Raw genomic sequence first — 26814 nt, 5'->3', positions numbered from 1 at the left:
AGATACGTCGGCGGGGTGTAGCCTGTTTTTAGGCGCATATTGGTTCGTGGGTCTGGCGCAAAGATACGACAGCGCACATTTGCACTTACATCGGCGTAACTTGTTATACGTCGGCGTAAGTGCTTTGTGAATCTGGGCCATACAGTATGACATTGTTATCATTTTTTTTCCCACACAAATAGAGCTTTCTTTTGGTGGTGTTTAATCACCATTGGGGTTTGTAAACAAGGCATTTCCCTGTTCTGCCTAGTGACAGGACACTGATCGTCTGTTCCCTGTCATCGGAAGCAGTGCTCAGTGTCGTGTCACAGCACGCCACATCCCCCCCCCCACAGTTAGAATCACTCCCTAGGACACACTTAACCCCTTCCTCGCCCCCTAGTGGTGAAACCCTTCCCTGCCAGTGTCATTTACACAGTAATCAGTGCATTTTTATAGCACTGATCGCTGTATAAATGACAATGGTCCCAAACTAGCGTCAAAAGTGTTCCGATGTGTCCGCCATAATGTCGCATTCACGATTAAAATCGCTGATCGCCGCCATTACTAGTAAAAAAAAAAATATTAATACTAAATCTATCCCCTATTTTGTAGACGCTATCACAGCGCAAACCAATCGATAAACGCTTTTTGCGATTTTTTTTTGTACCAAAAATAGGTAGAAGAATACGTATCGCCCTAAACTGCTTTTTTATATATTTTTTGGGGATATTTATTATAGCAAAAAGTAAAAAATATTACTTTTTTTAAAAAATTCTCACCCTTTTTTTGTTTATAGCGCAAAAAAAAAAATAGGTAGATTTAGGTACGAAGGCTTAAACCTGCGGCGGCGTAGCTTAGCCTGTTTAGGCTACGCTGCCGTAAGTTAGCTATGCAAGTACATGATTCTCAATGTACTTGCCTGCTAATATACGGCGGCGTAGCCTAAAGCGGGCGGGCGTAAGGGCGCCGAATTCAAATGTGTTGGAGGGGGGCGTGTTTGATGGCAATGAGGCTTGACCTCACGTTTTTTACGTTTTTTTTTAATGCGCATGCGCCGGGCGCCTACATTTCCCAGTGTGCATTGCGGCTAAGTAGGCCGCACGAGTCTATTGATTTCGACGTGGACGTAAACTACGTAAATCCCGATTCGCGGACGACTTACGCAAACAACGTAAAAAATTTGAATCTCGCGGCGGGAACGGCGGCCATACTTTAACATTGTTATTCGACCTAATAGGTGGAATAACTTTAGGCCTGTTAATGCCTTACGGAAGCGGCGTAAAACTACTGCGTCGGCCGGGCGTACGTTCGTGAATCGGCGTATCAACTAATTTACATATTCTACGCCGACCGCAATGGAAGCGCCACCTAGCGGCCATCAAAAAAATTGCAACCTAAGATAGGACGGCGCAAGCCGTCTTATCTTAGATATGTTTAAGCGTATCTCTGTTTGAGCATACGCTTCAACATAGGTCGGCGTAGATTCTGAGTTAGGCCGGCTTATCTACTGATAAGTCGGCCTAACTCTACCTGAATCTACCTAAGTAACTGCAGAGGTGATCAAATACCACCAAAAGAAAACGCTATTTGTGTGGAAAAAAAGGACGCTGATTTTGTTTGGTTACAACATTGCACGACCGCGCAATTGTCAGTTAAAGCGACGCAGTGCCGAATCGCAAAAAGTGCTCTGGTCAGGAAGGGGGGTAAATTATTTTGTGGTTAAAGTTACAAAGTTGCAGTCTGATTACTAGGGGTGGGGGGACTGAGGAAATGCTTCCTACAGCCTGCAGTAGACTGATGACATCATCTCAGCCTGGGTAAAGTCACTTTACTGCAGCTCAAGGATGGCTTTTTTAAAGGTGGAGATGTTTTATAAAAACAATTCGGAAATGAGAACTGAAACATCAAAAGTAATTTTTTATTTTTTTTCCCCTTTTGAAAAACGTTTCCTTTTTTTTGCAAATGATAATGAAACAAGTCGGAATTAATTAGAGGTGGCAGGCATCTGTTTTGTCAGGTAAGAAAAAAAAATTCAAATTCAGTTTCCGATCTCAGATCCGCTCGGGACCTCAGTGCTAAGCAGGTGATGTTTTCATTTGGTGGTATTTTTTTTTTTTTTTTTAGGGTGTTTGAAGCTGTGTTTTGATCAATGAGTTATCAGATTCTTAAAGCTTGAAAGACGGGCCTGGACTGGGCACGGGATGCAGGTCTTGTCTCTGTAATGTAGGGGGGGTCTGTATGGGCTGTATTGTAGAGGGGGTCTGTAATGTAGGGGGGTCTGTATTGTAGAGGGGGTCTGTAACGTATGGGGGTCTGTATTGTAGAGGGGTCTGTACTGTAGGGAAGGGGTCTGTACAGTAGGGAGGGAGTCTGTACTGTAGGGAGGGAGTCTGTACTGTAGGGGGGTCTGTACTGTAGGGAGGGGTCTTTACAGTAGGGAGGGAGTATGTACAGTAGGGAGGGAGTATGTACAGTAGGGAGGGAGTCTGTACTGTAGGGGGGTCTGTACTGTAGGGAGGGGGTCTTTTACAGTAGGGAGGGGGTCTGTACTGTAGGGAGGGGGTCTGTACTGTAGGGAGGGGGTCTGTACTGTAGGGAGGGGGTCTGTACTGTAGGGAGGGGGTCTGTACAGTAGGGAGGGAGTCTGTACTGTAGGGAGGGTGTCTGCACTGTAGGGAGGGGGTCTGTACTGTAGGGGGGGTCTGTACAGTAGGGTGGGGGCCTGTACTGTAGGGAGGGGGTCTTTTACAGTAGGGAGGGGGTCTGTACTGTAGGGAGGGGGTCTGTACAGTAGGGAGGGGGTCTGCACTGTAGGGAGGGTCTGTACTGTAGGGAAGGGGTCTGTACTGTAGGGAGGGGGCCTGTACTGAAGGGCGGGGGTCTGCACTGTAGAGAGGGGGTCTGCACTGTAGGTAGGGGGTCTGTACTGTAGGGAGGTCTGGGTAACATGCAGGGGGCCCAGAACTGTTAGGGTAATGTGTCTGTGTAAAAAACTGTGGGGGGCTGTGTAATGTAAAGGGGTCCAGAGGTGCAGGGTGCTGTGTAATGTAAAGGGGTCCAGAGGTGCGGTACAATGTAATGTAAAGGGGTCCAGAGGTGCAGGGTGCTGTGTAATGTAAAGGGGTCCAGAGGTGCAGGGTGCTGTGTAATGTAAAGGGGTCCAGAGGTACAAGGTGCTGGAACCCCACATCCCATTATTAACCGCTGCCGCCGCCCCCCGGCGGCTACTCAGCCTAAAATGCCCGGGCCTATTTTTTGTCCCAGTCCGGGCCTGTTGAGAGATCATAGAGTTCCATCAGATAGAAAAATAATAAATATATATATATATATATATATATATATATATATATATAGAGAGAGAGATCTATGTGGTGAAATATGATTAAAATTACACGGAGAAAAAAGCTTAACCTTTGCATTAACTACATTTTTTACAGCAGGAATAATCACTGGAAGGACTTGTAAAAGGTCGCTGAGTCTCGGAAGGAATGTAATATTTGCTTTGTACAGAGACCATTACTTAGTGCTGATGGGGAGTTTGGGATAATGCATACAGTAATGATGAATTGTGTCCCATTCACTTACAATAAAAGGTTTGCTCCAATCAAACGCGAACGTGTCTTACATGATTTGGGAGCAAAGTCGGTCTCTGCTGTCCAGTTGTGAGCCGTGCAGGATAAATATATAGATCTATAGTTATCACTAAAGGGGTCACCAGCAAGAGGAAGGAGGTCCTGATTCCTCTATATAGATCTTTATATCACTAGAGGGGTCACCGGCAGGAGCAAGGAGGTCCTGATTCCTCTATATAGATCTTTATATCACTAGAGGGGTCACCAGCAGGAGGAAGGAGGTCCTGATTCCTCTATATAGATCTTTATATCACTAGAGCGGTCACCAGCAGGAGGAAGGAGGTCCTGATTCCTCTATATAGATCTTTATATCACTAGAGGGGTCACCAGCAGGAGAAGGAGGTCCTGATTCCTCTATATAGATCTCTATATCACTAGAGGGGTCACCAGCAAGAGGAAGGAGGTCCTGATTCCTCTATATAGATCTTTATATCACTAGAGGGGTCACCAGCAGGAGCAAGGAGGTCCTGATTCCTCTATATAGATCTTTATATCACTAGAGGGGTCACCAGCAGGAGGAAGGAGGTCCTGATTCCTCTATATAGATCTTTATATCACTAGAGGGATCACCAGCAGGAGGAAGGAGGTCCTGATTCCTCTATATAGATCGTATATCACTAGAGGGGTCACCAGGAGGAGGAAGGAGGTCCTGATTCCTCTATATAGATCTTTATATCACTAGAGGGGTCACCAGCAGGAGGAAGGAGGTCCTGATTCCTCTATATAGATCTTTATATCACTAGAGGGGTCACCAGCAGGAGGAAGGAGGTCCTGATTCCTCTATATAGATCTTTATATCACTAGAGGGGTCACCAGCAGGAGGAAGGAGGTCCTGATTCCTCTATATAGATCTTTATATCACTAGAGGGGTCACCAGCAGGAGGAAGGAGGTCCTGATTCCTCTATATAGATCTTTATATCACTAGAGGGGTCACCAGCAGGAGGAAGGAGGTCCTGATCCCACAAAATCCATCAGATATGAACCTACACAAGGCGCCTTTGTACGCACAAAGCAAGATTATTCCACTTGTACAGTGGACACCTTGTGTAGAATATCTCAGGAGGACCCAACCGCCATAGTGAAGAGAAACAATAAAAATAAGTAGCCATTTATCGTTTGAAATGATTCTAGGAAGATCCGTATATCTAAAATATAAACCTGGAAATCCGTACAGAGGATTGCACCTCAGGATTAATTCTCCTTGAAGAAAGTGAAGAATAAGACAAAGGCTCTACCTATGAAAACTCTTTTCCCGGCTCTCCCGAGACCTGTGACATTCCAGGAAAAAATCGCCGGGTCAATTAATCTCTGTCAAGTGGAATCTGAGCTCCGGGGAAAAAAAGGGGCCAATATATTTCCATTTATTAGAAGGCTAGATAACTACTTTCTTACACTGACTCAAGACCGCTAAATAGCCTATTAATGTCTCATACGGTATTATCAGTTCTGCTTTGCCTCCGAGTGACATTACACGTCGACATCGAATTACCAAACGTGACTGGCCAGAGGTGCCATGCGCAATATTCCAGAGCCGGGCTTTAATCGAGGCAGACATCAGAACGAATAGAGAGACTAGAGCATGATAAAGAGGTATATATACAGTGGGGAAAATAACGAGTTGATCAGTAGCAGCTGGTGCTCAATTTTCATGGGTGGGGGTGGCCCCCACCCAGACTGACATCCGCCCCCTCCCTTGCTCGATCGCTTGCCCACCAGGCCCCCCCCCAGCCCCGCATTTACCCCATCTAGGTCACGGCTTTGGCGGCTTCCCCCCTGCGTCCAGGGCCTTTTTAATGCATGGGCACCCTCGGGCACTGCCCAGGGGCTCTCACTAGGTTAACCGCCCAGCTTCCTGCTTCCCCATTGGCCATAACTGAGGGCCAAAGTGTGTAAAGAGGGCGCTGAGCTACAAGTTAATATCTCAAAAATATGTCCCCTATAGTTGTGCAAATCAAAAATTATTAAACATATACCAGTAATAACTTCAATATGAAAAAAATATATGACAAAAAGTGCTACAGCACAATTGCAGTGCTTGTTTAGTGTCTCTTAACATGTAGTCCCAATCTGTGCATTACAGTGAAATTGATATTCAAATCTTCTTAAAGACTGTATTCTTGTTTAAGTGATAACGTAGGGTTGTCACGTGACCAGGTACCGCCGCCGACGTACGTTTCGTTGGTTAACGTCTTCAGGGGGCGTACCTGGTCACAAAGCATCATGGAATTTGTAGTCTAGTCAGACTACTCATTGGATCCGAACGGGGGAAAAAAGACCAATTGAATTGCAGCCTCAGTGCCGTTCAGCTCCGTGATTAAACCAGCAACATTCCAAATACATGGGCAGCACAACAATTGGATAGGATAACTACAATAAAACATTTAAAACAGCTATAGTTGAATTTAGCCACGGAGGATGATGAAAAGCATGAGGAACAAATTGCCACCCTTGCTCCCCTTTAAATGTGCTTTACATTTCCCCCCCCACATAGAGAGCTCAGGGTTGAGTTAGGTGACACCACAGCTTAGTTAGTTACAACTTCACCGGGGGGGTCACTCATCCCAACCCTCACAATTACTAGTATTCATCTAATTAGTGTCATCTGCTATAATCTCCCATAGACCTAATACGGGAATAACAGGTCTCACATTACTAAACCATTTTGTGGTCATACAATAATAGTATAAAATTAAAGAACATTAAAAATAATATATAAAAATAATAATGACCAGCATACAGGCCCCCCGCCCCCTTTTTGAGTTATTAGTAGTGATTAAAATAGTTTAAATGCCATTTCGTACTATGGTGCCATATTTAAATACCCCATCATTGGAGCAGTGATGTGGCTTATCTGTCAGCTACCTTAAATGAATAGATGAGGGAATATACTGGTACTGGACTGGATATGAAGCTTCCGCCCTCAATCATTGGCCAGGAAGCAGTTCAGATGCAGTTCAATATTGAGTCCAAGTGGCTGCCTCGTTCTCAATCTATGCAGCCACTTCGTCTCATTTTGGGAAACACTTCTGGTCATATGTGTTCCCTGCCAGTGTTTGGTAACTTTGTCAATCCAATAGAATGTACATAGACTGGGGTCACTGTCTATGTAAATTCTATGTACATGTCTACCTGAGGGCCAATCAAAGGAGACTAGGAGAGCATCATGGGACATGTAGTCCCAAAGATTGGCGGCTCCATTTTCCTCAGGGAGGAGGCTACAGCTTCATCAAGAGAGAGATTGCGACACTGAAGCCTGGAAAAAAGCTGAGGGAGAGAGTGCTACAGAAAGAAAAAGGAGTGTGCTGGGCTGAAGCCAGAGAGAGAGTCACGCTACCCAGTGCCACCAGAGAGAGCCACGCTGCCCAGCACCACCAGAGAGAGAGCCACGTTGCCCAGTGCCACCAGAGACAGCCACGCTGCCCAGCGCCACCAGAGAGAGAGCCACGCTGCCCAGCGCCACCAGAGAGAGAGACACGCTGTCCAGTGCCACCAGAGAGAGAGCCACACTGCCCAGCACCACCAGAGAGAGAGAGCCACGCTGCCCAGCGCCACCAGAGAGAGAGTCACGCTGCCCAGCGCCACCAGAGAGAGAGCCACACTGCCCAGCGCCACCAGAGAGAAAGCCACGCTGCCCAGCGCCACCAGAGAGAGAGACACGCTGCCCAGCGCCACCAGAGAGAGAGACACGCTGCCCATCGCCACCTGAGAGAGTCATGCTGGCCAGGGCCACCAGAGAGAAAGTCACACTGCCCAGCGCCACCAGAGAGAGAGTAACACTGCCCAGCGCCACCAGAGAGAGAGCCACGCTGCCCAGCACCACCAGAGAGAGAGTAACACTGCCCAGCGCCACCAGAGAGTAACACTGCCCAGCGCCACCAGAGAGAGAGCCACGCTGCCCAGCGCCACCAGAGAGAGAGTCACGCTGTCCAGTGCCACCAGAGAGCGAGCCACGCTGCCCAGCACCATCAGAGAGAGAGTCACGCTGCCCAGAGCCACCAGAGAGCCAAACTGCCCAGCGCCACCAGAGAGAGCGCCACACTGCCCAGCGCCACCAGAGAAAGAGCCACACTGCCCAGAGCCACCAGAGAGAGAAAGACTGAGCCACTGCAAGGGTACAGACATTCTACACTACTGACCAGAGTCTCCCCTGGGGAACCCAGAGTGAGCAATCCTCCAGCCGGAGGGATCACTGCTGTACTTTCACCGGGTCTGGTAAGAGGGCCTATCGGCCATTCTCCATTGCTTATCCTAGGGACTGTATTACGTCTACAGTCTCTGACCATGATAATGTCATAATGACATTGTCGAAAAGGGGTGGCGCATGGGTGACCCTAAAATTATGCCCCCCCCCCCTGAAAAAAGTTCTGTGGACGCCCATGTAAAATGAAAAATACAGTAACAGTAATAAGAACGACTGGCTACACTGAGATTCTTTTTAATGAATTTAGAGGCCATTGTAATTGTTTCTATAGGTTTTTTTCTTCTTATAAGCGGAGTTGCTATGTAGGTTACATCATAACGGCACTGGTTTTTAGTTGTCCTCTATCGGAGAGTTCTCCTTGACTCTCATAAGACCTGTGGGTCACCCAGAAGAGGCACGTCTGTATGATAAATGTCTTTATACTCCAAAGATTCTCACACAATCCCAGACCTCATCACTTGTCTAAGCTCCAAGACACACGGCACCGAGGAAGAAGAGTGACTGTTCAAGTGTTCCCTTCCATCACCCACCGGATTCCATCGCTTCAGAAGGCTTCCATCGCTCACCATCACCACATTGATGATATTGTAGAGCAGCCTAGTATAAAGTTGGGGGGGGGGGGCGCTCTACCTACATTCCAGGTGCTGGGTGACAAAGGCACTTTTAGCTTTAGGATCTACAATGATATAGGTGAGGATGCTCTGTGTCGTGATTCCGTCACATTCCGGACATTAGAGTGTGAGCTCCTCTGGTAAAGAGACTGATGTGACTGACTCTATGTTCTTTTACAGCATTGCGGTATATGTCAGAGATATATAAATGTCCTTTAACCACCAGGGCCGATCCTAGGGTCACAGACGCCTGGGTGCAGAAATATTTCTGGCGCCCCCACGTGGGCGTGGTCATCTTACTAACTCCACCCCTTTACACATGTTTCTATGGCTACGACTCAAACACAGAGATGCTCCCCTTAGAAGTCTTCATTAGTGTCCCCCATCAGAGTCACCTCCAGCAGGTTTCCCCTATCAGAGCCTCCCAGCAGGTGTCCCCCATCAGGGCCCCCCCAGCAGTTGACCTCCATCAGAGCCCCACCCACAGCAGGTGTCCCCCATCAGAGCCCCCCCCCCACAGCAGGTGTCCCCATCAGAGCCCCCCACATCAGGTGTCCCCATAGATCAGTACTTGTCCAATAGATCCCTGTAGCTCAGGCGGGCTGGGAGCAGAAGCACATTACAGGGGGCGGGGCATACGTGGCATCTTTGGTTACTTGGAGGGTGGTACTCAGAGAGCCAACCCAGAAGCCTCTCATCACACCGCCTATGGGAGAAGAGCCGACACACACAGAGGGGGCGGGGCAGACAGGAGACTGCCCCATGCACTCCGGACAGAATTAATTAGTGGAGCCTAGTACTGGAACGGGTTCCAGTACTAGGCTTCGCTGTGTTACCCAGCCCGGATTCCGGGGACAGCGAGAGGTATGCGCTCTTGTCAGTTGCCAGCAGAGAGAGCAAGCGGGATGGGGAACCGCAGCACCATTTACATGCGCTCCGCCTCTGGACACAGACAAGGAGGAGGGAGGGGAGCACTTTGGAGCTTCGGCGCCCCCACCTCTACAGCGCCTGGGTGCGGAGCACCCCGTGCACCCTGCCTAGAATCGGCCCTGTTAACCACCTTAAAACCGGGCACTTTCGCCCCCCTTCCTTCCCAGGCCGATTTTCAGCTTCCAGAGCTCTCGCATTTTCAATGACAATTGCGCGGTCAATCTACGCTGTACCCAAATACATTTTTTATCATTTTGTTCACACAAATAGAGCTTTCTTTCGGTGGTATTTATTCACGACTCAGTTTTTTATATTTTTTGCGATATAAGCGAAAAAAGAGTGAAAATTTGAAAAAAAAAATACAATATTTTCTTTATTTTCTTTTAAAAGTAATTTAAGCCAAAATGTATTCTACATGTTTTTGGTAAAAAAAACAAGTGTATAATAATAGGTTTGCGTGATCACGGACATATGTACGCAGATGATCATGTACAGATGTGCGCAGGTGATCACAGACATTTGTGTGCAGATGATCATTGGGACATGTGATTTTACTGTTACATACGTGGGGGACAGGTGTTTTTACTATGTGGGGACATGTGTCTGGGGACATGTGTCTAGACAAGTGTTTTGGGGACATGTGTCTAGACAAGTGTTTTGGGGACATGTGTCTAGACAAGTGTTTTGGGGACATGTGTGGAGACAAGTGTTTTGGGGACATGTGTGTTTACTTTGTGTGTTTTACATTGTGTGGGGACACTAGACTGGTGATCAGTGAATAAAAAGCTGTAAAAAAACAGCTCATACTCACTGATCACCAGCCGGCTGCAGCGATCCGCTCTCCTCTCCTCTCCGACGACTTCTGTGTGAGGAGAGGAGAGCCCATCGCCTAGCAACCGGCTCTCTGTTTACATCACATGACGGCTGTGATTGGACAAGGCCATCATGTGATCAGGAGGGCCAACCACAGAGCCCTCCTGCCGATCTGAGATGCGCCGTGTCCGGGTGACACAAGTGCATTGGGATCGCACCGCTAAGAGACTTACGCCAGTCGTATCTTAGGCTAATGTCGGCGTATCTTGCTTTCTGAATACAGAAAGAAGATACGCCGGTGCAGATTTGAATTTACGCGGCGTATCTATAGATACGCCGGCGTAAATTCTCTCTGAATCTCCCCCTTTGTGTATAAATTGCTGTCTCTTTAGCTGTTTGAATGCATTTGTCCTTTAACACCTAGTGACACATTTGTGAACATTTTGAGGATTACATTCGCATTCAAGTCTCCAAAAAAAAAAAAAAACAGCATAAAAAAAAGACTAAATATCGACTTTAAGCTTGAAAAGTTCAGCTCACAGCTGCGGTAAACTCTTCCTGCGCGATAGGGATGGAATTTCTTTTCATGTCGACAAGTGCGGATGACAGTTAATCTGCTGACTTACATTTGTTTAGCGCCTTCTCTGGTTCACTCGTCTTGCACCTAAGCAGCGGGATATTTTTTTTTTCCGTTCCTTTTTATCTTGGATCAGCGGGGAAGGAAGGTTAAGAGAGTAAATTCGGGGGAAACTGGAGTATCGCAAGCTGAATCCTTCAAGGTTAAGTGTCTATCCTCAATGTCAGAGCAAAAAAAAAGATCAGCTGGGCTTTCGCGTGGCGGGCTGGAGCACAAAGCGTTCAGCAGGTGTGACTCCGCCATGCCTGACCTTGGCGGCGCCCTTCACTTCCTCCACCAGGAAGATTTCATATCGTCTTTAGCAAAGCAGGCGCTGGAAATAATCGCACACTATGCATCACCTTCTACTAAATGTGCAGAGAGCTTAAAAAAAGTCTACTTTTAACCCAAACCCTCCTCTTTCACTTTCCAAAAATCACTTCATTTAAGGATTCTGGTCATTTGCAAAGACCTGCCAAGCTGTTCTCAGTCGTAGGTCACGCTGCCTTCTCCTCATTAGACACATACACATCTGACACAAGGAGGCCTATATTACGGCCGGCAAAGTTACCTCTACTTTTGTTGCTAACATGTTTCATCTTTTAACTTCCTCAGTTCTCCTACCTGTACACCTGTCAGGGTCCAGATCTGAACCTGCGACCTCTGTGGTGTCTGGTCATGGCTCTTCTTGCTGACCGTGCCTCCTGAAATGCTGGACAGCTCCCTGTCTGATCTCTTAAGGCCCGTACACACGATCGGATATTCCGACAACAATTGTGTGATGGGTGTGTGTCAGGAAAGACGTCTGCGGGGTACAGCTGCTGTCCCCAACCAAGGATGCTCAGAACGGCCACAGGCGCTTCTGCAAATGCCCATGTACGTGCACGTTATCAGAACTGGCGCCGGTCGGCCTATTTAAACAGAGCTGTGACACTGACTTATTGCTGCTTGGTCTACAGCGTTTACCTGAAATCTTGTTACCTGTGTGACTCCTGATACCTTCCCGGCTTACTCCTTGAGTACACTCCTGCAGTTTGTACCTGATCTGCCTGTCTGTTGCCAAAATACTTTGCCCAGGGGCCCATGATGCTATTAAAGCGGAGTTCCACCCAAAAATTGAACTTCTGCTTTTCGGAACCCCCTCCAGTGTCGCATTTGGCACCTTTCAGGGGGGAAGACGCTTTCCCTGACTTGTTCATTCCCCGACTTGTTCATTCTCCGACTTAGTTGGGGTAGGCGGTACACTTTGGTGGGGGTGGGTCAGCCACGCCCTGTGACCTTTGACCTCTGGGAACCCGCCTTCTGACCTTTGACTTTTGGGGGGGGTCCCTGTTCCAATTCCTGAGTCCTAGCTATATTATTCAATGGGAAACCCTAACCCCAACCCCAACCCTAAACCTTAACCCTAAGACAGGTATTTGCACCACTTCTGGGTATCGACTCTCCCCTGGGAGTCACGCCCATTCGCATCAGCACCCCCCCCCCCGCTGTCTTCCGGGAAACACACTGTTCCCAGGAGAGAGCGGGGACCAGTGACGGCGTGCCGCGCTACTCAAGCATGCGCAGTAGGGAACCGGGCAGTGAAGACGCAAGGTTTCACTTCCTGATTCCCTCAGCGAGCATGGCGGTGGCAGCATCCGAGGACCGAGTGTTTGCTCGTCCTCATCTGCCGACTTCACGGGCGTGCTGGACAGGTAAGTATTTGTAGCTCTGCTTTAAGACGGCCCTGGTTGTATCTATGCCACCAAGAATGAAGGCGAAAGGGGGTCCAACCCGCTACTAAGCAAGGGGGACCTAATAAAGGGGGTCCAACCCGCTACTAAGCAAGGGGGACCTAATAAAGTGGTCGGTGAGTGTAGTTTCTCGCTGGACAAGCCCACCATAGAAAACAAACCACAACCTACACTCAATTAACTACACCAGTGGCTTTTTCCCCCCTCCAATTAAGGCTTAAATTTAATTAGGCTTAGCTTTTTTTATATATATATATAATAATATATCAGTATATAAAAAAAAAAAAAAAAACATAAATTTCAACAAGTCTCTGTTACATCAGTTCGGGGAAACGTGAAATTGAATTATAAATAAATAATTCCCTTCCTGGCACAAAGGTCATTTTATGATTAAATAATGAAATGGTATACAATTCTGTACGTAGTTTGATTATGCGGTGTGATTTTGCAATATTTCCAGACCGTCTTTTATTATTGATGGAATCCCAGAGTCCGGTAAACTCTGAATGCCCTCCTTGTAAAAGTTTCGAGTGTTTTGTAAATGCCTCATTTGTATTCGATAAACCTGTTACTTAACACGATGATGTCCTCTTAGTAGTTGCACCCCCCAACCAACAGTGGCGTCTCCAGCTTTCATATTTAGGGGGGGCACAGGGATAGAAGTAGCGGGGCAACCAGGGCTTTTTTTTTCAGAGAATAGGTACAGGTACTCCCCTCTTTCGAGTCACCCCTTGTCTCTGCCCCTACCCACCTTTCAGCACATCCTTGATACCACCCCTAGCCACCTCCCAGTCCGCTACTTTAACTACTTACCGCCCCGCCAATGACAGATTGACGTCGGCAAAGTGGTTGTAGAATCCTGACTGGACGTCATATGACGTCCTCAGTATTTTGAGCCTTTGCGCGCCCCCGGGGGTGCGCATCGCGGCGATCGTTGTTGCAGGGTGTCAATCTGACACCCCGCAACACCGATCAAGGTAAAGAGTCTCTCACGGAGACTCTTTACCATGTGATCAGCCGTGTCCAATCACGGCTGATCACGATGTAAACAGGAAAAGCCGGTAATTGTCTTTTCCTCACTCGCGTCTGTCAGACGCGAGTAGAGGAGAGCCGAACGGCTGCTCCTGTGACAGGGGGGGTTTGTGCTGATCGATTATCAGCACAGCCCCCCCCCCCCGAGGATGCCCACTGGACCACCAGGGATGCTCACTAGACCACCAGGGATGCAAAAAAAAAAAGTATGCCACCCTAGACCACCAGGGATGAGAATGACACAAAAAATGGATGCCAATCAGTGCCGCAATGGATGCCAATCAGTGCCCACAATGGGCATCACTGATTGGCAGGCATTGTTTGGCACTGATTGGCATCCATTAGTACAACACATACGATGGTGCCCATCTATGCCCATCCGTGCCACCCATCAGTGCCCATCCATGCCGCCTATCAGTGCCCATCCATGCTGCCTATCTGTGCCCATCCGTGCCGTCTATCCGTGCCGCCTATCTGTGCTCATCTGTGCCACCTATCCGTGCCGCCTATCCAAGGCCATCCATGCCGCCTATCCGTGCCGCCTATCAGTGCCCATCCGTGCCGCCCATCAGTGCCGCATATTAGTGCCCATCAATGCCACCACATCAGTGCCACCTCATCGGTGCCCATCAGTGCCACCGTATCAGTGCCCGTCAGTGCAGTACCATCAGTGCCCATCAGTGAAGGAGAAAACGTACTTATTTACAATGTTTTATAACAGAAACAAAAAAAAAGTTTTTTTTCTAAATTTTCCGTCATTTTTTTTTTTTTTTTGCAGAAAATAAATATCCCAGAGGTGATCAAATACCACCAAAATAAAGCTCTATTTGTGAGTACAAAATGATCAAAATTTTGTTTGGGTACAGTGTTGTATGACCGCGCAATTGTCATTCAAAGTGCAACAACGCTGAAAGCTAAAAATTGGTCTGGGCGGGAAGGTGTATAAGTGCCCTGTATGGAAGTGGTTAAGAAACTACAGAACCAAGTATCATTTTTTTTTTGGTGCCAAGTAATTTTATATGGAATTCGTTAGTTATAACAAGAAAAGCAGTCAAATATATATATATCCATCAATTACAGACCCCCGACACCACCAATAGATTCCCTCAGCAACAATAGCCCCAACAAAAACAATAAACCCACTTCAGCAACAACAGACCCCCTCCAGCAAAAATATATCTCCTAGCAGCCAGCAACAATAGACCCATCCATCAAGAGTAGATGCATCACAGCCACAACAGACCCTTCCCTCAACAATAGATCCCCACCAGCAAAAACAGACCCTTCCCTCAACAATAGGTTCCTCCCAAGCTTAATTAGATGCATCCCTCAACAATAGATCCCCACCAGCAAAAACAGACCCTCCCAACTATAGAACCCTTCTAGCAGCTAGCATCAATAGACCCTCCAGTATATCCCAGCACCCCTTACCATTACACATATCCAGTGCTAGAGGTGCCGGAACTGCGTTCCCCCACGTTCCCGCTGAAAAAAAATAAAATACAATTATATGTATATTTATTACGATGCCGCAACGAGACCCTTTCACATGTTTTGCAGTGAGCCCCCTTCCTACTGTATTGGGGGTCCCCCAGGGTGTCAGAAAACAAGAGTTATGTCACCAGCACACCAGGAAAATATAAGGGTCCAAAGCAGTGGGAGTACGATCAGGGTAGCTAAGGTTGCACTTGTGCCCACTCGGCGGCAACCCAAGCAAGATTCGGGACACCCGCTACATAGAAAATAAAAATGTTTTAATTGGGGGGCACATGGTGGGGGGGACATGGTGGGGCACAGCATAATGTTGGGGGGGGGGGGTCAGGGCCCCCTCTGCCCCCCCCCTTAGTGACGCCATTGCCAACAAACTGTTCTCATATGCAATTTAACGTCTTCTCACTGTAGTTGGGGCCTGGTGTATGGTACCCTAACAGGCAGAAAGTGCACACGGAAACCGATGGAAATGTAGCCCAATGTATTAACCACTTCAGCCCCGGAGGATTTGACTGCCCAACGACCGGCCACTTTTGGCGATTCGGCGCTGCGACGCTTTAACTGACAATTGCGCGGTCATGCGACGTGGCTCCCAAACAAAATCAATGTCCTTTTTTTTCCCCACAAATAGAGCTTTCTTTTGGTTGTATTTGATCACCTCTGCGGTTTTTATTTTTTGCGCTATAAACAAAAAATAGAGCGACAATTTAAAAAAATATATATATTTTGTCCTTTTTGCTATAATAAATATCACCAAAAATATAAAAAAAACATTATTTACCTCAGTTTAGGCCGATACGTATTCTTCTACCTATTTTTGGTAAACAAAATCGCAATAAGAGTTTATCGATTGGTTTGCGCAAAAGTTATAGCGTCTACAAAATAGGGGATAGATTTATGGCATTTTTATTCATATATTTTTTTTGCTAGTAATGGCGGCGATCTGCGATTTTTATCGAAACTGTGATATTGCGGCGGACACATCGGACACTTTTGACGCTATTTTGGGACCATTGTCATTAATACAGCGACCAGTGCTATAAAAAAATGCACTTGTTACTGTGTAAATGGCACTGGCAGGGAAGGGGTTAACCACTAGGGGGCGCTGAAGGGGTTAAGTGTGTCCTAGGGAGTGATTCTAACTGTGGGGGTGGGGCTGGGCTACCAGTTTCCTCTCTATGTTGAATCTTTTCTCTCTATGTTGAATCTTTTCTCTCTATGTCAAATCTTTTCTCTCTATGTCAAATCTTTTCCCATTATTTCGAATCTTTTTTCTCTATGTCGAATCTTTTCTCTCTATGTCCAAAATAATAATTTAGTAAAAATGATGTGTGAAAATAATAATAATAAAAAAATATATTTGGCTTTACTTCATTTTTTTTCACTTCAATGGAAAAAGGTCTGTATAAAAAATATATATAATAATAATAATAATAATAATAATAATAATAATAATAATAAAAAAAATATTTGGCTCTCCTTAATTTTTTTTTTGATGGAAATATTTTTTTTGTACAATGAATAAATAAATAATAATAATAATAAATTTGGGCCCTGCTTAATTTTTTTCCATCGAAAATATAAATAAATATGTGTAAAAAAATAAATAATAATAATAATAATAATAATAATAAAATACATATTTGTCTCTCCTTAATTTTTTTTCTTTAATGGAAAAAAAGTCTGTGTAAAAAAAATAATATATATATAGATATATATAAAAAAAACATTTCGCTCTCCTTAATTTTTTTTCTTCAATGGAAAAAAATAATAATGTGTAAAATAATAATAATAATAATAATAATAATAATAATAATAATAATAATAATAGAAATATTTGGCTCGCCTTAATTATTTTTCTTCGATGGAAAAAAAACTTTAATAAAAATACAATTAAAACAATTTTCCAACGTTGACCTTAGAAGGGATTATTCTATTCTGACTTCATGGCGCTCGGGATGACATTTCAGTACATAGGAGCCATCAGGCAGATTGGGGAATTTGGATACGGTTGTTGTTGTTTCGCGTAGCGCTGCTTTTGTTCAAGAAAATAAATAAATAAAGAAAGTTGTTTGGAACAAACGGTACCACTGGGCTACATCATCGCGTCTCTGGCATTATGTAAAGGTCACATGTACCTAACAAAGGCACCGCGAACGCCACTTTTACAACCTGTTATTGAACAATGAAATTGACTTATGCAGCTCAAGCTGTTTTGCTTCTTACGCCGGTTACCGCGCCATCAAAGTGATGATTGTCAATTTCGCCGTCCTCCCAGGCGCCGGGGAGAGAGAGAGAGCGGAGATTTTTGACTTTCCATTCCAGCCATCTAAAAGGACATAAAAGGTAAATGTTTCACTACGGCTTCCAAATGGAGGCCGCATTACTTTTTATATATGGTCGTTAAAGTGCACCTAGCATCAGATATCTTTTCTTGTGGTAAGTATTGTGCCGGAGAAACACTTCCAGGAATTTATTACCCCCCCATAGAGATTGCAGCCCAGGCCATGCCTTAAATCTACTTCTTCATCCTCCAGAAAGATGGAACCATCTCTGTTCAGGCCTCATCCAGGGCCACCATCTACTTCTTGGATGTACGCTATATTGTCAAAAGTATTGGGACGCCTGCCTTTACACGCACATGAAACTTTATTGGCATCCCGGTCTTAGTCCGTAGGGTTCAAGATTGAGTTGGCCCCGCCCTTTGCAGCTATAACAGCTTCAACTCTTCTGGGAAGGTTGTCCACAAGGTCTTAGGGGTGTGTCTATGGGAAGGCAGTCCACAAGGTTTAGGGGTGTGTCTATGGGAAGGCGGTCCACAAGGTTTAGGGGTGTGTCTATGGGAAGGCAGTCCACAAGGTTTAGGGGTGTGTCTATGGGAAGGCGGTCCACAAGGTTTAGGGGTGTGTCTATGGGAAGGCGGTCCACAAGGTTTAGGGGTGTGTCTATGGGAAGGCAGTCCACAAGGTTTAGGGGTGTGTCTATGGGAAGGCGGTCCACAAGGTTAAGGGGTGTGCCTATGGGAAGGCTGTCCACAATGTTTAGGGGTGTGTCTATGGGAAGGCTGTCCACAAGGTTAAGGGGTGTGTCTATGGGAAGGCGGTCCACAAGGTATAGGGGTGTGTCTATGGGAATGTTGTTCACAAGGTTTAGGGGTGTGTCAATGGGAAGGCTGTCCACAAGGTTTAAGGGGTGTGTCTATGGGAAGGCGGTCCACAAGGTTAAGGGGTGTGTCAATGGGAAGGCTGTTCATAAAGTTTTAGGGGTGTGTCTATGGGAAGGCAGTCCACAAGGTTTAGGGGTGTGTCAATGGGAAGGCTGTCCACAAGGTTTAAGGGGTGTGTCTATAACATGTCTTACATAATCAAAATAAATAAAAGGAAAATAAAGACAAAAAAAATAAAAAATCCGAGCTAATTGCAATGCTCGACTCAGCAACAGGAAGACTGGCTCCTTTTCACGTGTTGAAATGTAGAAAGATTCTGTACATTTTAATGTATTTTATTATGACGAGTGCTACAGTAAACAATTTAATTATTTTTTGTTCAGGTAAATATTAAATATTGCATGTTTTCCATTACTTTATTTATAAAGTTTCTTGCATAATCAAGATGAGTAAAAAAATAAAAAAATAAAATAAAAAGACAAATGAAAAAAATATATATATAATTTCAATACTCCAGCAACTAGAACATTGGAATTTGATTTCTATATTTAGTCTGTTGGATTATATTTTGTGTTTCCAGCAAGCTGGGGATCTCAATTCCTTTTTTTTTTAAATTTGCAAATGTTATCTCCTTACAGCCAGTTGAATAAAGCCTGCTGTATACAGAGTTCAGTAGCTCAATCGGGCATAAAATACATATAGAGCTGAATAAGTCATTACAGCGGCTTTGTTCTCTTGGCAAATGGAGGGTATGTTCCATACAATCATCCAATCATGTGCAAAAAATAACCTGCTTTTTTTAATATATATATATATTTAATACCTATCTATCTATCTAGATATATAGATAAAATATATATATATATATATATATATATATATATATATTTTTTTTTTTTTTTTTAATATATATATTTATTAAAAAATATATTTATAAAATATCCTTCATATATATACATTATATATATATATATATATATATATATATATATATATATATATATATATATATATATATATATATATATATTTAATAAATATTTTTTTTAATATCTATCTACCTATCTCTATATAGATATATAGAGATAGATAGATAGATAGATAGATAGATAGATAGATAGATAGATAGATATTAAAAAAAATATATTTATTATATATATATATATATATATATATATATATATATATATATTATTTATTTATAATATTGAAAAACAGGATATTCTTTTCACATGATTGAATGATTGTATTGAACATGCCCTTAATTTACCAAGAGAACAAAGCTGCTGTAATGACTTATTCATGTGTATTTTGTGCCCGATTGAGCTACTGATCTCTGTACACAGATATACACAGATAGATAGTATATATATATATATATATATATATATATATATATATATATATATATATATATATATATATATATATATATATATATATATATATATATATATATATATATATATATATATATATATATATATATATAATTTTAATATTTCCACACATGACTCATGTCCCAGCATTTTTTTTTTTTACCTTGTCCCCATAGGGAGCAGGTTTTATTAATCCCTGAGGACGTCGTCACCAGACTTGTAAACTTCTTGCAAGATCCCTATTGTCGTAATCACGCCAATTGAATACTGATATATGAACAATTTCGGAAATTATTTGATTGCATGATTGTTGCGTTAATTTCACTGTTCTCATCCTCAGGAGTCAACCACATTATTTCCAAAATTTTCCATAAATCAATATGCAATGTAAAATATGTATTTGATAATCTTGTAGATTGAATACTGATATATGGACAATTTTGGAAATTATTTGATTGCGTTATTGTTACATTAATTTCACTGTTCTCATCCTGAGGAGTCATCCAAAGTATTTCAAAAATTTTCCATAAATCAAAATGCAATGTAAAATATGTATTTGAATATTGTGTAGATTGAATACTGACAGATGTACAAGTTATGGAAATTATTTCATTGACTTATAAAATGTATTTATTGCATGATTTTCACAGTGATTTTGCTGTTCCATCCCGAGAAGTCAATTAAATAATTTCCAAAATTGTCCATAAATCATTATACAATGTAAAATATGTATCTCATAATCTTGTAGATTAAATACTGAAATATGGACATTTTAGAAAATTATTTGATTGACTTATAAAAATTATTTACTGCATGATTTTCACAGTGATTTTGCTGTTCCACCCCGAGAAGTCAATTAAATCATTTCCAAAATTGTCCATAAATAAATATGCAATGTACAATACATATCTCATAATCTTGTAGATTAAATACTGAAATATGGACAATTTTAGAAAATTATTTGATTGCGTTATTGTTACATTAATTCCACGGTTCTCATCCTGAGGAGTCATCCAAATGATTTCCAAAATTTTCCATAAATCAAAATGCAATGTAAAATATGTATTTGAATATGGTATAGATTGAATACTGACAGATGTACAAGTTATGGAAATTATTTGATTGACTTCTAAAAATGATTTATTGTATGGTTTTCACAGTGATTTTGCTGTTCCATCCGGAGAAGTCAATTAAATAATTTCCAAAATTGTCCATAAATAATTATACAATGTAAAATATGTATTTCATAATCTTGTAGATTAAATACTGAAATATGGAAAATGTAGAAAATTATTTGATTGACTTATAAAAATTATTTATTGCATGATTTTCGCAGTGATTTTTTAAATAATTTCCAAAATTGTCCATAAATCAATATACAATGTAAAAAATGTATTTCATAATCTTGTAGATTAAATACTGAAATATGGAAAATGTAGAACATTATTTGATTGACTTATAAAAATTATTTATTGCATGATTTTCACAGTGATTTTGCTATTCCATCCCAAGAAGTCAATTAAATAATTTCCAAAATTGTCCATAAATCATTATACAATGTAAAATATGTATCTCATAATCTTGTAAATTAAATACTGAAATATGGACATTTTAGAAAATTATTTCATTGACTTATAAAATGTATTTATTGCATGATTTTCACAGTGATTTTTTAAATAATTTCCAAAATTGTCCATAAATCAATATACAATGTAAAATATGTATTTCTTAATCTTGTAGATTGAATACTGATATATGAACAATTTTAGAAAATTATTTGATTGCGTTATTGTTACATTAATTTCACTGTTCTCATCCTGAGGAGTCAACCAAATTATTTCCAAAATTGCCCATAAATCAATTTGCAATGTACAATATGTATTCAATTATTATGTAGATTGAATACCGACAGATGTACAATTTATGGAAATTATTTGGTCGACTTCTAAAAAATGATTTATTGCATGATTTTCACAGTAATTTCACCATTTCATCCTGAAGAAGTAAATGTTTTCAAACCATTCAGATGCTTCTGAAGTGTCCCTGATGAAGCAGCAGTTGGCTGAGAAACGTGTCGGGTTACACCACCATCAACTTTGAAATCTATTTGGAACTCTTTATGGCGTTTTTATATGATGATTGTACCTTTTGGTTGTAACTATACTTGGGTGGTCATTAATGACCTTAAAAGTTTTTATACTTGAAATCGCTTTTTTTTTTGTGAATGTGTTGCCGCCTCACTTTTAGTATGGAGCCTTTAAAGTCTCTTATTTTGGTAATGGCTTTTTTTTTACCTTTTTTGTTGTCTTACTTGTACTTTTGGGATGTGGCATTGTACATTTTTAAAATGGTTTCTTATTTTGTATATATTTGGACAAATAAAAATCACACAATTTTATGTATGAGTGCTTTCTGTAAAGTCTGAACATCTTTTGGTTTCCTAAGGTCACTGATAAGTAAGCATGCAAGCTGCTTGGTTGCCTATATGGTCTACCAAATCGGCAAGCCAATAGCCAATGGCAGATAAAAATGCTGTTACCGGCAGGATTCCCAGGTAAGAAACTTTGATTTAGGTTCACAAAAAAAAATACATAATGGCAACAGACTAGAAGCAATAGAGCACATTTTTTTTTTATTATGTCCAAAATATATTGACCCTGATCTCTGACCTTTACTTGACCCAAGCACTAACCTAGGCACTGACCTAGAGCCAACCTTGATCTAGGTATTATTATTTTATTTTTATTTTTTTATTATTTATTTTTATTTTTTTTTACAAAAAGATACATTGTAGCCTTCTTCTCCATTCACAGAAAAAGAAAAAAAACAGAGACCCTGGCACTGACCTAGATCAAACCTTAAAAAAAAGTATTAGGGCCAGATTCTCGTAGTTCTGCGTATCTTTGCGCGGGCGTAACGTATCCGTATTACGTTATGCCTCCGCAACTTAGACGGGCAAGTGCTGTATTCTCAAAGCACTTGCTCCGTAAGTTGCGGTGGCGTAGCGTAAAAAGGCCGGCGTAACCCAGCCTAATTCAAATATTTTACAGGGGGGCGTGTTTTATGTTAATAACTTGTAAACCCGACGTGATTGACGTTTTTCACGAACGGCGCATGCGCCGTCCGTGGAATATCCCAGTGTGCATTGCTCCAAAGTACGCCGCAAGGACGTTTTGGTTTCGACGTGAACGTAAATGACGTCCAGCCCCATTCACGGATTACTTACGCAAATGACGTAAAATATTCAAAATTCGACGCGGGAACGACGTTCATACTTAACATTGGTACGCCGCATGTACGCCACCATATAGCAGGGGTAACTTTACGCCGGGAAAAGCCTAACGTAAACGGCGTAACTGTACTGCATCGGCCCGGGCGTACGTTCGTGAATTCGCGTATCTAGCTGATTTACATATTTCTAGGCGTAAATCAGCGTACACGCCCCTAGCGGCCAGCGTAAATATGCAGTTACGATCCGATGGCGTAAGAGACTTACGCCGGTCAGATCTAATACAAATATATGCGTAACTGATTCTAAGAATCAGGCTCATAGATACGACAGCACAACTCAGAGATACGACGTATCTCCTTTGAGAATCTGGCCCAGTTTATTTTTTTATTACATTTTTTTTGTATTTATTTGTTTTATGTTTTTTACAAACACTTTTTTCTTTCTGCAAGGAACGAAAAAGATACACTGTAGCCTTATTCCCAATTCACAGAAAGAAAAAAAAAAAAACAGAGGGGTGGGCTTCAGAGTGACTGATCACTATGGTAGCCAATCAGAGGCTACCACAGCAATCAGGTGACCCGGAATCGGAAGATATGGGTCCCGATTGTCAGTACGGAGCTCTCGGTGAGCCCACCGGTCTCTGTGCTGGGAGTGTGCCGCATGCCCAGCACAAAAAGTGGAAAACATATACGTAAAAAAAAATGCAGTGAGGCTGCATATATGTGTTACATGAAGGCATTAAATAACTTTTTTCTTCTTTTTTTTTATATTTATAGTCACTCTGTTTCTCTTCACCTTTCCCTCATAAACTACTTGTGCTTTCACCCAAAGAGAGATATGAGGGAACACCTGGCCTACAAAAGAAGGAGCCATTGATTTTCAGAGCTGCAAGCTGCTGGCATCGATCCAGGCAAGTATGATCAGAGAAATGTGACATTTTCTTATTTGTATCACAAAGGTGAATTTAGTGTTTTAATACATATTTAATGCACTGAATCTAGTGTGATTCTCGGTGTGTATTACCAATTAAAGAGGAATTAAAATTATATTGGACATTTTTTTTCTTTTTTCTTTTTTCTTTTTTCTTATGCACAATAATAATATAGTAATTAAATTAAATTTTAAATAAACATTAGAATTAAATAAATATTGGATTGTTTAAATAAATAATAGAATTTAAATTAATTTTTAAATAAATATTTAAATCTAAACTCCTCTAAATATGCCTGAAATACAGGGAGCTATTTTATCTGTTAAAGGATTAATGTTTTTCTCTATCTTTTTTCCGAGATTTTCAGAGCTCTGCCACAAAGCACAGATGTCTGACAGGGCAGGGGTAACTGTAACTTTATATTTTTAAGAAGCATACATAGGAAATAACAAATGTTCAAGAAAAATGACAAAAAAAAAATATAATAAACAATGCTGACACTTTATTGAGCATTATATTTGTTAAATCGGAACACCGTATTTGTTTTTAAATAAACATAAAAATTAGGAAGAAATAGAAAAAAAAAAATCTGAAAAAAGTTTTAAACTGAAAAAAATACAATTCAATTGTTTATGTATATACCGTAAAGAAATATCCTATTTTTCTTTTTCTTTATTTTTTATTTTTATTTTTTTAAAGAAAAGTAAAGGGAATGTCAGCAAATTAGCAATCTGTTAAGGTCACACACTTAGCTATTAAATATACATTGTATTAAACATATCTTCAATAAAAATTTTAAGTATAAAGAACATTACATTCTTTTTTTTTCTTCTTTTTTTTTAACGTATGCATATGTTTTATTGCTCCCTAATTCAATATTTGACAACCAGATTATATAAATAGAAATAAATAAAAACAAAAGCCAGGATTTTTTTTTTTCAGGGTATTTTTTTTTTACAAGCAATATTTGAAAACAATTCACTATTTTTATTTATAACTGCCTCTCAAAATGAGCGACAGGAAAAGTCCATTTTTATATATATATATTTATATTTCTACCTTGTTTTTTTTTCGATGACTACAGTATGACACAAAGTTTGTTGTCCATCATTGGGTGAAAAAGACAAAAGTTGCCTTGCTCTGGATACCTTTGGGTAGTCTTGCTGGAATGGTTCGTCTTTCTCCACATCCAAATAAAAGTTCTTCAGACAGAGAAGGAATCTTTTTTTTCTCTCGTGCTGTTTCCATTTTTTTCCATGTTTGCTGGGTTAACGTCAATGTGTACGCAAAACGACCTCAGTACATGACCTCGGATGCGGCGACGGTGTCAGAGCTGGCAAACAGAGAAACAGCATGAGAAAAAAAAAAATTCTCCCCCCCCCCGAACCATTTCACCAAACACTACACCGTCATTAATAGCTGAAAAAAGTTGGCCAACTCTACATAGTCATTTCTACTTCAGTCTTGTTGGCCAACTCTGCATTGTCATGACTGTGTGAAAAAGTTGGTCAACATTAAATAAGTTGGTCAACTTTACATAAGGTCATAACTAAAAACGAATTTTCTAATTCTGCATTGTCATTGCTAATTGGATTGATTTAAAGCGGAGGTTCACCCTAAAAAACATCTATATACCATTACATCCAGCATTCTTCCGACATCTACAGTATGCTGTTTTTTTTTTGTTTTTTTTGCCGTACATACCTTTTTATTGTTATTTTCCCCCGTCTTCCGGGTTCTGGCGTGGAGTGGGCGGGGGTGGGCGTTCCTATTCAGAGGTTAGATGATTGACGTCTGGTGAAAAACTTCCCCTGGCGCATCACAAGTTTTCCGTAAGTAGCCAAACTATATGGCGCCTGCGCAGTCAGCTCTACACGGCAGGCGCCGCATAGCGCTGTATAGAGCCGACTCGCAGTTCGGCTAGTTACGGAAAACTGGTGACGCGCCTTAGGCCTCGTACACACGACCGAACATGTCTGCTGAAACTGGTCCGCGGACCAGTCTCCACGGACATGTTCGGTCGTGTGTAGGGCCGGCGGGACCGGATTCAAGGCCTAGCGGACAGGTTTCCAGCGGACCAATGTTTCTTAGCATGCTAAGAAACATGTCCGCTGGAAGCCTGTCCGTCGGACATGTTCGGTCGTCTGTACGACTCACCGGACATGTCCGCTTGGCCGAAAGCCCTCGCATGCGTCGAAGTGATTCGACGCATGCGTGGAAGCATTGACCTTCCAGGGTTCGCGCACGTCGCCGCATCATCGTCGTCGCGGCCACGTCGCGACCACGTCACCGCGTTCGCTGTCCACGGGGATTTTGGTCTGATGGTGTGTACACACATCAGACCAAAATCCGGCAGCGGACATGTTTTCATCGGACAGATCCGGTCGTGTGTACAAGGCCTTATGCGCCAGGGGAAGTTTTTCACCAGACGTCAATCATCTAACCTCTGAATAGGAACGCCCACTCCCACGGGAGTCAGAACACGGGAGCCGGGGGGGGGGGGGGGAGGGGAATAACAATAAAACGGTATGTACGGCAAAAAACAAAAGAAAAAAACAGCATACTGTAGATGTCGGAAGTATGCTTAATGTAATGGTATATAAATGTTTTTTTAGGGTGAACCTCCGCTTTAATAAGCAAAATACAGTCACTTCAAGAACTATTCTATAAAGGTAGGATGATTACAGTACTTAAAAAAAAACTAATGTAGCTAGTCTCTAACCATTCAGTAGGCTGAACTTTTAAAAAAAGTAATCAGTAGACATTTTGAAAATTATTTAAATGTTTTACCTATAATCTTAAAATACATGCAGTTTGTATTTATAGTATCAGACACATACTAAATTTGTTGTTTATTTAGGGTTGGAAATCTAGAGGAAGGTTTATTGGTATTGCATTGTAGATTTAGGAGTAGATCCACGTACCACGGCGCATTATTGCGCCGGGCGTAGCGTATTTAAGATTCACTACGCCGCTGTAACTTACTTTTTTTTCTTTCGAATCCTCAACGAATTCGGGCCGTAAGTTATGGCGGCGTAGTGTATCTCTTGCAGCGCAAGGGCGC

General features: G+C 42.1%; 1 protein-coding gene across 3 annotated transcripts in view; it reads right to left on the bottom strand.

Annotated features, from left to right (window-relative positions):
- The window catches only part of LOC120914367 (protocadherin-11 X-linked-like), a 1131869-nt gene that overhangs the window by 859205 nt on the left and 245850 nt on the right, over nt 1-26814 (bottom strand). The window contains exon 5 of one of the 3 annotated variants that reach the window (XM_040325050.1): nt 24570-25083. The exons of the other annotated variants lie outside the window; for them this stretch is intronic. The gene's annotated coding sequence lies outside the window, so the exon portion shown is untranslated. Of the gene's footprint in view, nt 1-24569; nt 25084-26814 lie in introns of those variants that run through there. 3 annotated transcript variants of the gene reach the window in all.

Source organism: Rana temporaria, chromosome 9 (genome assembly GCF_905171775.1).
Source record: "Rana temporaria chromosome 9, aRanTem1.1, whole genome shotgun sequence".
Lineage (NCBI taxonomy): Eukaryota > Metazoa > Chordata > Amphibia > Anura > Ranidae > Rana > Rana temporaria.
This window is presented reverse-complemented; position numbering and strand designations above follow the sequence as displayed.